This window comes from Melanerpes formicivorus, unplaced genomic scaffold (assembly GCF_026170545.1).
Source record: "Melanerpes formicivorus ecotype bairdi unplaced genomic scaffold, bMelFor1.0.p_v2 SCAF_2, whole genome shotgun sequence".
Taxonomy (NCBI): domain Eukaryota; kingdom Metazoa; phylum Chordata; class Aves; order Piciformes; family Picidae; genus Melanerpes; species Melanerpes formicivorus.
Window position 1 is genome coordinate 13,076,935 of NW_027142354.1, and position 14,612 is coordinate 13,091,546.

Sequence of the window (14,612 nt, forward strand, 5' to 3'; positions counted from 1 at the left end):
GAATGGAATGGAACAGAGCAGGTTGGAAGAGACCTTCAAGATCATCGTGTCCAACCTATCAACTAATCCAACCCACCTAATCAACTAAACCATGGCACCAAGCACCCTATCAAGCCTCCTCCTAAACACCTCCAATGATGGTGACTCCACCACCTCCCCAGGCAGCCCATTCCAATGGGCAATCACTCTCTCTGTGAAGAATTTCTTCTTAACCTCCTAAACCTTCCCTGGTGCAGCCTGAGACTGTGTCCTCTTGTTCTGGTGCTGGTTGCCTGGGAGAAGCCCTCATAGGACTTGTGTTCCAAACCCCTCACCAGCTTTGTTGCCAACTTTGTTTCCTTGTTGTATACACACAAAGAAATATTATATAACTATATAAGCTAGTCCTACAACTGAGAGAAACTATATTTGCATCCCTACAGTCTAAATGTCTTGGTATGCAAGCTACCAAGACCACTATCAGTTTCCAGTGACTTCAAGAGGTGAGCCAATAAGACATCCTATTGCCTCTGATATATTTTTTTAATCAATTTGCTATTACTTTGACATAGCTATATTGTTAAATAAATATCCCACCTTAGCAATCCCTGCATAAACTGATCAATATTCTAAATGGTTTACAATCACCTCAAAATGTAGCATCATGAGGAGATGCTGAGGGAGCTGGGGTTGATTAGCCTGGAGAAGAGGCTCAGAGGAGACCTTACTGCTCTCTACAACTACCTTAAGGGAGGCTGTAGGCAGGTGGGGGTTGGTCTCTTCTCCCAGGCAACCAGCACCAGAACAAGAGGGCACAGTCTCAAGCTGCACCAGGGGAGGTTTAGGCTGGATGTTAGGAAGAAGTTCTTCACAGAAAGAGTGATTGGCCATTGGAATAGCTGCCCAGGGATGTGGTGGAGTCACCATCACTGGAGGTGTATAGGAAGAGACTTGATGGGGTGCTTGGTGCCATGGTTTAGTTGATTAGATAGTGTTGGATGATAGCTTGGACTAGATGATCTCAAAGGTCTTTTCCAACCTGGTTAATTCTAATTCTAATTCTAAATCTAATTCTAATTCTAATCATCAAATATGGTTTGTATATGCACCTAAACTATCCGAAAGAAAAAAAGCCAACTAACAAAAAAAAAAAAAATCATTAAATGTCAATCCATTTTATATCCTGTGCCCTGACACCAAAAACACAAAGACCAACAAATCCCACTACTCATTTCTAAGCAAGGTTTTTCCTGTTCTGGAATATGGTACTGCCTCTCTTCATAATTTTCCTAGCCTTGTATCACTTGATGTTGGTCTATTTTGGTCAGCAGAAGACCTATGGCAGACAGGGCATCCAGTACAAGCCTCTGCCCATCTTCAGTGTCCTGATTACAGAAGAAATGTTATCAAATAGGGCTTTTTTAAAAGATGGCAACAAAAGGGAATTCCCTAGGGAATGATGTCACATGGGATCTCACCAGCCTGCCTTACTGAGGGCTGTTCTTGTTGTTTGGCTTTGCAAAGCACTCAGCATTTTGATAGCAATCCAGCAAAGCATTTCTACATTTCCCATGTCTTTCCATGGCTGACTTGCAGGGAACTGTTTGTTCATGTGAACACAAACCTGCACTTCATATTTGCGGGTTTTGTTATGAGAACTGGTTCAAATAAACAAAACAAAACAACAATAACAACAACAAAAAGTCTTAAAAGTGCAAATTTTAAAAAGCCCCGAGACCTGGGAACATTCCTAAAATACTCTGCATTCCACAGCAGAGGGCAAGCCATTTCCATTTCAATGAGCCTGTGGACAGGACTCTGGTTTACTGCCTGAAACTCAGGACTGAACCCCAGCACAAAACAAACACCAAATCCACTTGTAGGGGGTCACGTGAAAAAGCACTTTTTCCTGTTCTCCCACAATACCTTGGCTAAATTCTTTCCGTTGCTCATTTCCACTCATTTCAGGAGGGGCACTGTCATTCCTCTCTGCTGGACAGGCTGGTGGCAGGGAAACTTCATTTCCCTTCACTGCATACTCAGGCATTGACTTCCCCAGAGAGTCAACAAGTCTGCTGTGGCTTCAAAAACCTCTGGCTTTAACTCTCTTTCCTTTCATAAGCTTACTACAAATGAAACACATTAGCAGCCACCAGCTTTCCAAAGGCAGTGAGAAAATCCTCAGTGGTGACAGTCAGATTGATTAGTTCCTGCTCAGAGCAACAGCCACTCCTCTGACCAGGAGGGAGGCACTTCAGCAGTGTCAATAAACTTCAGCATAATCATAAATACAGATTTGGTAGCCAACATCTTACATCTCATCTTGCTTAAATTATGATAATCTAGAACCTTCCAGCCTCAGATCCTCACAAACCTTGCACATAGCTGCAGCATCATCGAGACACATCCTACAACACTACTGCAATAATGTAATGCAGTGTGTAATGTTGCTGCTACATTATGTAAATATTAATAATCAAATTTTGGAGTCAAATTCCACTTTCATAGCCTTGCTCTCACTCTTTAACAGCTTTAAATTTCAATGCTGAAATGACCACTTAATACAGACATCTGCAAAACTGAAAAAGCATTTCAGGTCAAGAATATTGGTATGTTTACAGGTATTTTAGATCACAGATGGAGCATATGATCTTCAAGGTGATTTCCCCAGGTTTAGCAGCTTTGTCTCTTTAGCTGCCTCATAAACGCTGGATGGCTCTGTACATAAATTATGTATCAAAGCACAATTAATGCTCTTTCATAATGTACCCCACTGTTTGCTAACAGTGTCTCAGTACAAATGTTTTCTTTCTTCTGTCCACTCCTTATGGCCTCAGATATAAAGAACTGATTAAGCTATCTGAAGGACACAATGGTAACACTAATACATCCCCAAAAGTTAAACTAAAGCATAAGTGAATAGTTTTCACTAAGAACTTAGGTTAGAGAGGCAACTGTAGTTGATTTAATTAAACATCACAAGCCTTGTACTGAGTAACAGCTGCCTGTCACACCTCTCAATCTGTGTGCTGCAACCTGCATACTCAGATTTTCTGCCAAGAGCAGCTGGATTTGCTAATAGCAAACTCTACAGCAAAACCAGCCACATCTTTTCACTCCTGTTGGCACATGTGGACTGGCTGGAGTGGGATACTGCACAAAAAAATGCAATCATAGGGCAAAGATGCAAGGGGTAACTATTAAAACTAATTTGCTGAAACAGAGCTGTTATGTTAAAGGATCAGGGACTAACTCTGCTGCAATTACACTCTAACTCAAGGAGTGATTTCTTATCTTTTCTTAAAGGGCATGTAGTTTTAAGGGTTACATTTTCATAATAGTGTTTAAAAAGTCTATAGTGCCCAACTTTAAAAATACTCAAATCCTCCAAATACTGCATGTATGCTTGATTAATGAAAGCTGCACATTTCCAAGCACTACATTATCTGTTTTCTTAATTTTTCCTTTGCTTATGAAGCCATATGATGATTCAAAAAATCAGTACATTGTGGCTCACAGTTGTTGAATACATGTAGAGAGAGACGCAGATTCAACACAAATTACCATTCATATTCAGCACAGCAACATGTTTCTCAAATAAAGGAGAGAGCAAAAGTTTCTCCCTGCTTTTAACTAAAGATTAGTTGAATCTCTTGTTCACTCATACTGCCAGCTTCTAACACTGGACTCCTGCCTTTCCAAGGCCTGGATTGGAAATCTCAGTAATTGTACGGTATACAAATCTTCTCAGGATTCTGTGCCACATCTCGCACACTACTCAAACAAAATGTGGTATTACATGCACGGTGTTTGCACCTGTTTAAAATTTCATCCCACACAGCAAAGTAGTTCTAGCCTTTTCTGCAGCAAAACTGAAACTTGAATAAATTCAAGAAGACTGACTCTTGCCTAGGCATGCTTCTTTTTTTTCAGTGTAGGAAAAGGCAGAAGAAATTGTGAAACTAATATAACAAGGGTAATGCTGAAGAGCTCTGTAGAGACCAGTGAATGAATTGTTCAGACACTACCTACACAGAATGAAAAATCCCACTTAAAAGTAAGTGACCACTAACTTCCAATATCAAATTAGGAACTTGGAATAATGAATGCAAAGTGCAGGCAGATATAAAGTATACCTCATATATCAGCAGTTTGACATTTTTATTACAGTCGTCTGTCTGTATGGCATCTTTTTAGAGATGGTCTTGAAATCTGTTTAACTTCTTCAAGCACTCTAGTAACAAAGGCAAAGACCACCATTTCTTCATTTAAATCTTACCCTGATATATAAAAGCCCCTTACAATAACATAGAAAAACATCCTGTGATCTCTAATCTTTCACTGAAGTTCACCAAGAGGTCATTTGTTCTTACTTCTTCACCCAGTTGCATGACCTCTTCAACTCCAGCTTTGACATCTGAAACATCCATTCAGTATGGTTCAGTGAGTTAATGAAAAATAACCCCAAACAACTCAGATGTTTGACATTTGTACCCCAAGTTACCAGAAGGTCACTTTAGTAATTTATAAAACCTACATGAACATATTCTGTCAGATGTTTATACAGGATGTGAGGTCTGCAAGTGGCAGAACACCGGGCTATCTACAAGTGTCCACTATTCAATAGTTGGACGGCTTCAGCCCACAAACTGCTAAAGTGTATTTCACTTGTTGCACCATGACATTCTAGTCTCCAACATCCACTAGAATGTTAACAAAAACCCAGTAGATTTCTAATAAATGGTCACTGATGGCTTGCTAATCACCATCAGATTGGAAGATTCAATACGATTCAAGAGTCAGTGCTCTGCTGGGACAAACTGAAGGTACAGGTCATACTTTCCTACAGAGATGCTGGGTTAGGTTGTTCTGGAAACTCCAAGGTCTCAACTTTTGAAGAACATTCTTGTCAAAATGTGGGAAATTAAAATTTAATGCAATTTAAGATGCTGGAACCCAAATACACTATTAGCAACCTTAGCACCTAAGCAGCCATGTAACAATTTTTGCTGTTATGTTGGAATTTAATTTTTAACATAACCTCACTATGAGTTTTTCGACAGCAAAAATGACTAGCAAAATGAATCACTGCAAATCACTGACCAAAAAGAAAATCCAGAGACTTAGATAGTCTAAAAAATGAATGTGACCAAAAAACATGCTTTAATGTACTGTATTCTGCTAATGTTTTTTCAGATCAAAGATGACAGTCACTGTAAATTGTCTTCAACTCTTTTGTGAACTGTTTTACTGATCTCAGTACAAAATATTGTAAATAACCCGTCCTGGGTTTGGCTAGGATTGGGTGAATTTTCTTCACAGGAAGCAGGGGATGGGGGCAAGCCAAGGACAGCCAGGTGAGCCAGCCAATGGGGTATTCCATACCATACAACCTCATGCCCACTATATATATAGGGAGAAGTGGAGCTGGTGGAGACAAGTGAAAGGTTATCTGGTGGCAGATATTGTCGGCTACGTTGGGCAAGCACATTGCATTTGTGACTTGTTTTCTAGATTACTTTTTTTCCCCTCATTGTGTTATTCCAGTTGCTCCTCTGTTCTTTCTATTGTTCTATTAAACTCCCCTTAACTCAACCCGCAGGGTTTGTGTTTTGCTCCCAGTTTCTCCCCTGCATCCTACCAAGCAATAGGGATGAGTGGGCCAGGTGTGTGAGCAGCAGCATGCTGCTCAGCTGCAGCTGGGCCTGAAAGCACAACATAACCTTATTTTTACACTCTGTTTTCTATTGGGTTAAGAAGTCTATACTATTCTTGTAATGTCCTTATTTTGAAGTTATTTTAAAATGTGGATATTTTTAATGCTGATAAAAGTGGCATGAAAAATTTAGCAAAAATCTGCCTCCATTTTTTCTTTTAAAGGACCGAGACTCACAACCCCTTCTCAAATGAGTCATATTGATGACCTCTAACATCCTCTTACACACCCTGTAACTCAATATTTCATCTTGCTAGGGCTTGAGATTCATAAATATTTGCCTGTATGGGTGGGAGGCCTGCAGAGACTGAAGAGTTCTGAGATTCAGGCTTAAATGCTGACAAATCACTGAAACTGAAACAAACAACTTACAGAAAGAAACCACTTACAGTCTTCTCTCTTTTAGAATAAGATGGAGAGGGAAAGCCAGTTTTGTCTCCCATTCATCCTTGTTTTGTTTTCTTCTTTGTCAATCTCTGTTTAGGTCAGGGCAGCCTCTCTTCATTTTATCCAATACCTGATTTAAAGCTAGGATACATTTTTATTCACCAAAAGCCTCTACAGGCCATAGCAAACAGCAAAAAATCTGTATAGCAAATTAATGCATTAAAAAGGGAGATGATTCCATCCATCACTCAAAGCAAGAATATTTTAGAGAGAAGAACTGCATGTAAATGCGCACAGGTCAAGTAAAGATGATTTCCAAGCGTGAAAATTATTCTTGTCACTGGCAGCTGTTAGGCGAGAAGCAGTAAGGCCCAGGAGCCTTGCTGAGTATGACCAGTGATAGGAATATCATTATGATCCATCTGCAACCCCCCAGACACCCCAAATGCTTCTGCAATCTTTTGTTCTAAGGAAAAGTAAAAATCCAAAGCAACAGGTTTCCAAACCAGGAAGTTCTGAGTGTCAATGCAGCAGTATAAAACTCTTCACAAACTTCCCTCCCACGATGGATTTGCAGAAGGCAAAGCAGAGAATAAGAATACTTTTCAGAATTTCATATTTTATAGTAGATTAAGTGCTTGCTTTCTCTATTCATCTGGAAAGGAGTGTTAGGCTTGTAAAAACAAGTGAGTCATGAACAAGCCAAAATATTTCCAGTAAAACTTATTTTCTTCTGAACAGGCTGAATCTAAACCATTTTGTAGAAAGACTGGTTTTGAAGCAAGTCAGTGCTACAGGCTGCGCTACATCCACCTCACTGAAATTGCAGAACGTATCTTTGTGTATCCTCAAGACCCCCTCAACATCATTCATAGCAAAAGGAACCTGGAAACAAGAGATGGAGTGGAAGAGCAAAGTTTAATACTGCTTACTACACTGTGTTTGCTTGCTATTGTACACACTAGCACAGGTTAGACACTGCTACTCTAGTATTTGCCTAAGTGCAGTTCTACCACATGCCCTGAAGAAAAGCAAAGCATAACTACACCAACTTTGCTACCTGTGCCATAGCACAAGACTTGTGTAAAAATGCTGTGCCCTGTCTTTGCTCTGTCCATCAGATAGATTGCACAGAGGCACAGTGGCTACCTCTGCACTCCCCATGTGTCTACAACACAGCACTTTCTAGACTACCTACACAATGTCCATGACTTGTATGTCCAATGCACACAGTCGACATGCTGGTGGCAGTACCCTATGCACTCTAACAGCTGCTAGTCTGCATTTGCTGCAGACACTTCTTGCATAAGACAGTTGTTTGAGAGGCAGTGACTTCTGAAGGTTGACAGGAAACAGTGCCTCCCAACAGCAAAAACCCAGCAAATTTATTAACCTGTGGATAAATCTTGTCATTCTGGAATGACTAGTGCTCCACAACTGGCAGTGGAGAACCTTCTTCAGCATGGCTAGCATTGGTGTGAAGACAAAACATGGTGCCAGCTGTGCAATGAACATGGTGAGCCATTCCACACAGTGAGTCTGATCATGCAAATCATGTGCAACACTCCTCAGCACACAGAGTTGACATTCAGCACTGAACAGCTTTCTGTGCAACATGCAGGTCTGAGCAGCCACCAGCTAAACTACCACAACCATGAACGCAAGACTTCCTGGCCCCCATAAGGCAATAGGAATGCTATCACACTATACAACACCCAAGAGATAACTGCTTTCTTACTGCGTCTCAATGCACAAAAGAGATAACTCACCTACTCCCCCAGAATACAGCAAATAGGCAATGGAGAAATATCATCCTATGACAAACCCATTCCCACCTCCAATGGAGCAAGGGAGGAGAGACAGAGAAAACAGTTTGGACAGGGAATTCATCCACATAAGAGAGAGGACTGTCTCCTGGCAGTTGGGCTGGAATAAACATTGGCACTTCGACCTTTGTGGGTCAGACAGAGCTGGGAGACCTTCTTCTTTACTTAATTGTTGGAGAGTCGGGACTAGGTGCCACTGACAGCAGAACATGGTGACATTCCCAAGGTACTCCCTACATCTTCTTCTGTACTTCAGTAGAAGTACTGTAGTTAAGAATGACAAGATGAAATGCGCAGTTCTGCACAGCTACTTTCAACCCACCACATCGGGCTCTTCACTGATACAGACAAGAAGTAGGAGTTTATCTGATATCTTCAAGAATTTCTTTGTAACTCAAGGAGACAAATCCTTCTCTACTTGAAACTTAAGGCTCTACAGAGAAACACCTTTACAAGAAACAAGGATATTGACTTAGAATTAGAATTATAGAATCAAACAGGTTGGAAGAGACCTCCCAGATCATCCAGTCCAACCTATCACCCAGCCTTATCCAATCAACCAGACCATGGCACGAAATGCCTCGTCCAGGCTTTTTTTTTTATCTCCAGTGATGGTGACTCCACCACCTCCCTGGGCAGCACATTCCAAAGGCAAATCTCTCTGTGAAGAACTTTCTCCTCACCTCGAGCCTGAACTTCCCTGGTGCAGCTTGAGACTGTGTCCTCTTGTTCTGGTGCTGGTTGCCTGGGAGAAGAGACCAACCCCCACCTGGCTACAACCTCCCTTCAGGTAGTTGTAGAGAGCAAGAAGGTCACCCCTGAGCCTCCTCTTCTTAACCAATGCAGCATGACTGAGCTTATTTTAAACCTTTAAATGACCCACCAAACAGATTAGAAATGCATCCTTTCCCGCATTTGATTTCCACTGCAGTTGTTTCAGGGGTTAAGTAAGGGAATATACAGTACAAGTGTGTTCAGGGGTGTCCTTTGAAAAGTCATGGAAGTTCAGTGGGAGAAAACACTGGGAAGCTGTGAAACAGTTTCTTCTAAAATAGAACTCTAGGTGCAGGGAAGAAAAAGATAAAAGCAGATCTACGCTCTACTCCAAGAAAGAATTAGTTTACAAAGGCATCACTGATCCTGATTTAGCACTGCAACTCCCACCATTTTACAGAACTGTTATTTCTAGGTTGTCAGGTCAAACATGTCTGGAACCCAAAACGCTCTTTCCTATCAAATTCCAAACAGCCCGTACTCAGAGGAATGCATGGGAGAAAGAGGCAATTTAGCTAAGAAGCAAAGTTTGAAGCAAAACATTTTATTATCTGCAGGAGGTGTGTGTAATTAAGTTTTATGACCAACTTTCAAGATTTTCCCATACCAAATTCAAGTAGACTGACTGTCTTTCTGTCCTAACTCTTGTTATTTCCTGTTAGTTATCATTAAGAAGCACTATCCTTGGCATCATTTAAAGAGATTTCCTACTTCTTTCCACACACACGAGAACAGAACAAAAAGTTTCTTCTGAGTTTGGTGATAACTAAATGATGTGGCTGCTTGCATGTGGAATATGCTTAAGTAGAATTGTGTGACTGCTGTCCCCTTGGTGTTTGGAGCAGTCTCGTTTGCATCATGCTTATCTTTGAAAGCAGGAACATCTCAAAATAAAAACTCAGTAGAGCCTTATGGGAATCAGTTGGCAATGTGTACTTTGAATACATTCTGGATCTGCAAACATCTTGTGAGCCAGATTGTCTTACTGAAGAGGACTATTTACGTTTGTAAAGTTAGGTGTTAAGTCAACTGTTCCCACACATGAAAACCTGTATCAAACACAGAAAACTTGTATCAAACACAGAAATCTTGTATCAAATGCCAGCACCGACTATCTTTAAAAGGGAGTGAGTATTCACTTGTGGGTGGGGTGGAAGGTTAAGGGGTTTGGGTTTTAATCATCAGCCAAGAAGTTAGGAGTTTGAGGGAGCCAGTCCCTGAAGCACACTGTGGAGTAAGTATGTATCAACTGATACAGACGGGTAATTATCTTACTCGGTTTCCTTTCCACTGAGTACTGGCAGAAGGGCAGGCAGGGAAAGAAATGCACGTGCTGGAGAGCTTTGCAACAAGGAGATTCTCACTGCAGAGCAGATTACGGAATTTAAAGGAAATAGAAGCTACTGTCTTTAGTTAGAAAGCATGAAGCTGTGACCGCCTGGCTCATGTGTCTGCAAAATGAATGTAAAACAAGTGCCCATGTTAAGTCTGCTTACAAGCAATGCACTTAAAATAGTGTTAACTCTTCGTTTTCATCTTTAAAACTGAGCAAGTTTAAATAAACTTGATGATGTCAGTCTAAGGATTCAATAAACTTGGGAGAACTAACTCCATGATTTAATGTCCCTTTCTGCCTTGAAGAAATCATTACTTACTTCATTGTGTTTATGTGCATTCTTGTATTGAACTCTCCAAATGTCCCACAACTGTTCTTACTCTGATGCACAGGTCCAGAGAAACCAGTACAGTCCTTGTAGTCTTATTTCTAGCTTTTATTTCTACTCATCCCATATTCTACTGCTTACATAAATAATCCTATTATCAATTTGCAGCATCTGCGTGATCAGAATTATCAGTTTCTGTTTAAAAGTCAGACCTTGAGGGCATTCAACCACTCAAAATGTGGTATCAATCCAAACCTATTACACAGTTATACTACTTCAAGATCTATACCTTGGTCCTTGCAAATGAGGTTCTGACTGCTTTGACTTACAATGCAGACCAAGTAAGTGCACACTAATGGTAGAAAACATACTGCACATACAGTGGCACCACAGCAGCAAACACACACAATGTCAAAAAATAATCACACAATTTGTCACTAATCCTGTCACTGCACCTGCGCTTCTCTTCAGCAGAATGACTCGCATTCCACCCAGAGCCACCTGCCCCTGACAGTTCCATTTGATGTTGTACACTATGACTACTTTCACAGCACAGAGCAGGTGCAGTGCTCTTTGCACTGCTTTTCCAAACCAACACTCAGGACAGAAAGCACCGGTGAAGGTAAATCCCCAATAACAGCATCCTTCTCCCCAGCAAATGGTCTGAGCACAACAGAAGTGCTGGATACATGGCATCAGTGGAATATTGCAGATCTCACAAGTAAAAGAGGTGTTTTCATCTTGCAGAAGCTGCCAAGTCAGGATAGGACCACTTGACACTTTGAGCCACTGCATGTGGTTAGATACCTCAGACTTGAATGGCCAGATTTTCTGCTAAACACTGGGACAAAAAAGAATCAGGTCACACATACTGATGTTACTTTTACAACTGCAACACCAAGATATGCAAGCATTCAGATTGGGAACTTCTTCCTTCCTCATTCCATCAGATCTGATTTTGCTAATCCATCAGTAATGCCAGACACATCCTCTCTTACCACTTTTTAGAAAGAAACTGTATAAACCATTTGTATTTATTCATGAAGACCCTCATCATCAAGGCAATATGAATAACCCTGTACATAGGTGAAGCAGCTGCACATGATTATGTATGTAGATATATTATGTACCCAAAAAAATATAGTTTAGGTCTGCCCTACACAGTACTTTAGAAATTGAAAACATCAGCTGAGGTTAAAGATTACATTTCAAGTCACATTTAAAGACAGCTACTACTTTATGCTCTTCATCAACTACTTTAAATACATTCTACAAAAGCGGTCCGCCTTATTCACCCTCCTTTGTAAGAAGGAACATACTTGTTATGCTCAAGTCACACAGAGAAAGCAACAGCCCTCGGAGAAAAGTTTGGCTGTCCCAAATTCACCTTTCTAGAAAAAAAAAAGAACTGTTATTTGGCTATGGGACACAAACTTTTAATGGGAAAATAAAGAGCAACCGAAAGCCAAATTTTAACAAAGTCATTTAAGAAAAACCATACAATCTGGTAAATCCCTCTTCACCACAGGAGAAAAAAAATAAATAGATCCCGTAGGACTCAGTGACAGCTCTAGCGCAGCAAGCTGTCACCCTGTTGAAGGGGGATGAAAACCTGGGGCAAAGCGTGCCGCCGCCGCTTTTGTCGGTCGGGATTTTGACGCAGGCGTCGAGACCCGTTTGCTAGCGGCAGCCGCACGTTTGGGGCCGCTGATGCTTTCTCAGGCGGGAACAAATCCCCCCGACCGCGGCGCGGGTTTCAGGCCGGAGGGGAGCCCCCGCAAAGCGTCCGCTGCCCCACACTCTGCCCTGAAAGCACCGCGAGTGCCGTGGAGTTGAAGAGAGGCACGAAGGAAAGATCAGGAGACGTGCTCCCTCTCGCAGCTCCCCAGTCCTGAGGCCTTTCTGTTCCCGGAGGAAAGAGGAGTTGGAGCGGGCCCGAGTGCGTTAGCCCGTCCTGGGGCTCTGGTGTGAGGCTCTGCGGACGGACCGGTGGAACAGCCTGTGCGGCGGCCGGGGCTTGGGAGAAGTTGAGGGGTAGAAGTGAAAAATAAATAAACAGAAAAGTCTCCTCCTGAAGGCGGGCACATGTGGCGCAATTCGCTTTCCTGCAGCGGCGGGCGGCCAGCCAGCGCCGGTGCTTGGCTCTGCCGCCCACCCGGCCCCCGCCCCTCAGACCGTCGCTACTGCCGGCCCGCCCGGAGCGCGGCCCTCGCTCCCCTGAGCGGCCTGGCACCGCTGCTGCGCGGCGGAGCGCCCTCGGCTCGGCCCCACACGTCGCTCTGGCTCACCTGCCGCCCCCGGCGCGGTGTAGCCCCACTCACCTCATGGCCCAGCTCTGCGGGCACCGCCCGCTTCCCCAGCGTCGGGCCGGGGAGTACAGCAGCGGCGGCGGCTCCTCCCGTCCCAGCGGCGGTGCCCGGCCCCGGGGAGACGCCTGGCGGCGGGGCGGCAGCAGGCGGGGCGGAGGAGGGCCAGGCCGAGGGGCGGCCGTCCCCGCCCCGCCACTCCAGAGCGGCGGGACAGCGCGGAGTGGTCGGCAGAGAGCGGTTCTCGGGGGCCGCTGGGAAGGGCAGCGCCGCGCCGAGGTGAGAGCCAGGGCAAGGCGGGGCGGGCGAGCCGCACCTCCGCCGGTGATGCTTTCGGGCTTAGGCTGCAACAGCGCTATCGGAAAACTTGTTAAAAACGGAGCGTGAGTAAGCTTTCCAACCGACGGTGTAGCCGCTGCAGTGGCCATACGGAGTTATCCGTACGAGTAAGGATCCACACAACCCCCTTCTCCTGCACTGGTTCATTACCCCGGAGGAAGGCACCTTACCGCGTTACGAGTTTCCTGCACACGTACTCCGTTATCTCGGGGGCTTGCTGCACTCTTGCACTCCGGCAAGCTGAGCGGCGCAGGGAGGGAGCGTGTCTACACCGCCAGCCCAGCTGGCATTTTCCCTGAACCAACATGTGACTGTTTCTTTCTCGTCCTGTCACGAGTCATCCTTGTGGAGATACTTTCACCTTCTCCATAACCACCATTTCAGTGCTAGAAAATCATGATCCGAACCAGCAGACGTTCCTCCAGGTTGAACAACCCCAGTTCCTTCAGTCTTACCTCCTATGGAAAGTTCTCCACGTGAATCAAAATCCCTTTCAGCAGTACTACACCCCGGCTAGTCCAAGTGCAGCAGGACCTTGCCCTTTAGAGAAGATGGGTCTGAAGGGATCCAGAGATCACTTCCAAGCTATCTAGACCTGTCAGTGATCCTATTCAGTGATCCTATGATTCAGCATGTTGTGGTTTGTTTTTGAACTGTAGTTAACTAGATAACTCTTTGAAACTAATGTATTTGATTGATTAATTACCATCAATTGAAATGGTAATGTTTGGTCTGCTGGTATTTGCCCATTAAATAGTGTCTGAGATGTACTCTGTAACCCACCATACCTATGAGTACATTCCAATGTGATCATCTTTTAAAAAAAGTTATTATTAAAGTAGAAACTATTTCAATTGCCAAAGTGTGACTGATGATGATTCCTATGAAGTTAAATTTCACTGTTAGGTCATTTTTAACAGTGTGTGTTATCAGTGGCTGCAAGATCCAGCTAGGACTCTGACAGATAAAAGATCTTTTTGGGGCACTTTGAAGTGTTATGGTACTGGCCTCTCAGCTAGACTTTCCTCCCCCTCCTCCTCCTTCCCCCCCAGCCCCCCCCCCCCCCCCCTTCAATTCATGAACCTCACAGCAGCCAGCAGCAGGGGGTATGCCACTGCCACAGCTGCTACAGTTCACTGTCACATTTATTAACTTCACCTGCCAGCAACAATATATGTATGCCAATGTTATCATACGTTAATAACCAAGGCCACAGAAACCTGAAAGTACCAGAAGTGCTGTGGCTCAGGAGAAGTGAGGCAATATAAAGCATTTTATAACCATAATGATACTGCAATAATGCAGCATCACAGACAGACCACTGAGATATACTCCAGGCCACGTCTAGCTTCAGGTTTGTACCAATAAGGAAATTCTGGCAGTGAGAAACCACACCGAAATAGCTTCACTCTTTCACTATGTTAGGTACTGTCATACTGGCCTAAAGGTGTCTCCCGCCAGAGGGCAGGACAGAGCTACTGCTGTTATAGTGCTCCTGTTAAAATAATACAGCTTCTGCAGGCTCCCAAAGCTGTAGCCATTATCAATGGGCAAGATGAGGCTCATGTTTAATGCATATAAGCAAGTGAGCAAACACTTTAATAGGTGTATTCTTTTAAGT

At 43.5% G+C, this 14,612-nt stretch overlaps 1 protein-coding gene across 1 annotated transcript in view; it reads right to left on the bottom strand.

Moving 5' to 3' along the window:
• Positions 1-12,912, bottom strand: part of PLAGL1 (PLAG1 like zinc finger 1) — a 48,848-nt gene extending 35,936 nt beyond the window's left edge. The window contains exon 1 of the mRNA XM_068151001.1: positions 12,668-12,912. The gene's annotated coding sequence lies outside the window, so the exon portion shown is untranslated. The remainder of the gene's footprint in view (positions 1-12,667) is intronic.
• Positions 12,913-14,612: the final 1,700 nt, after the last annotated feature.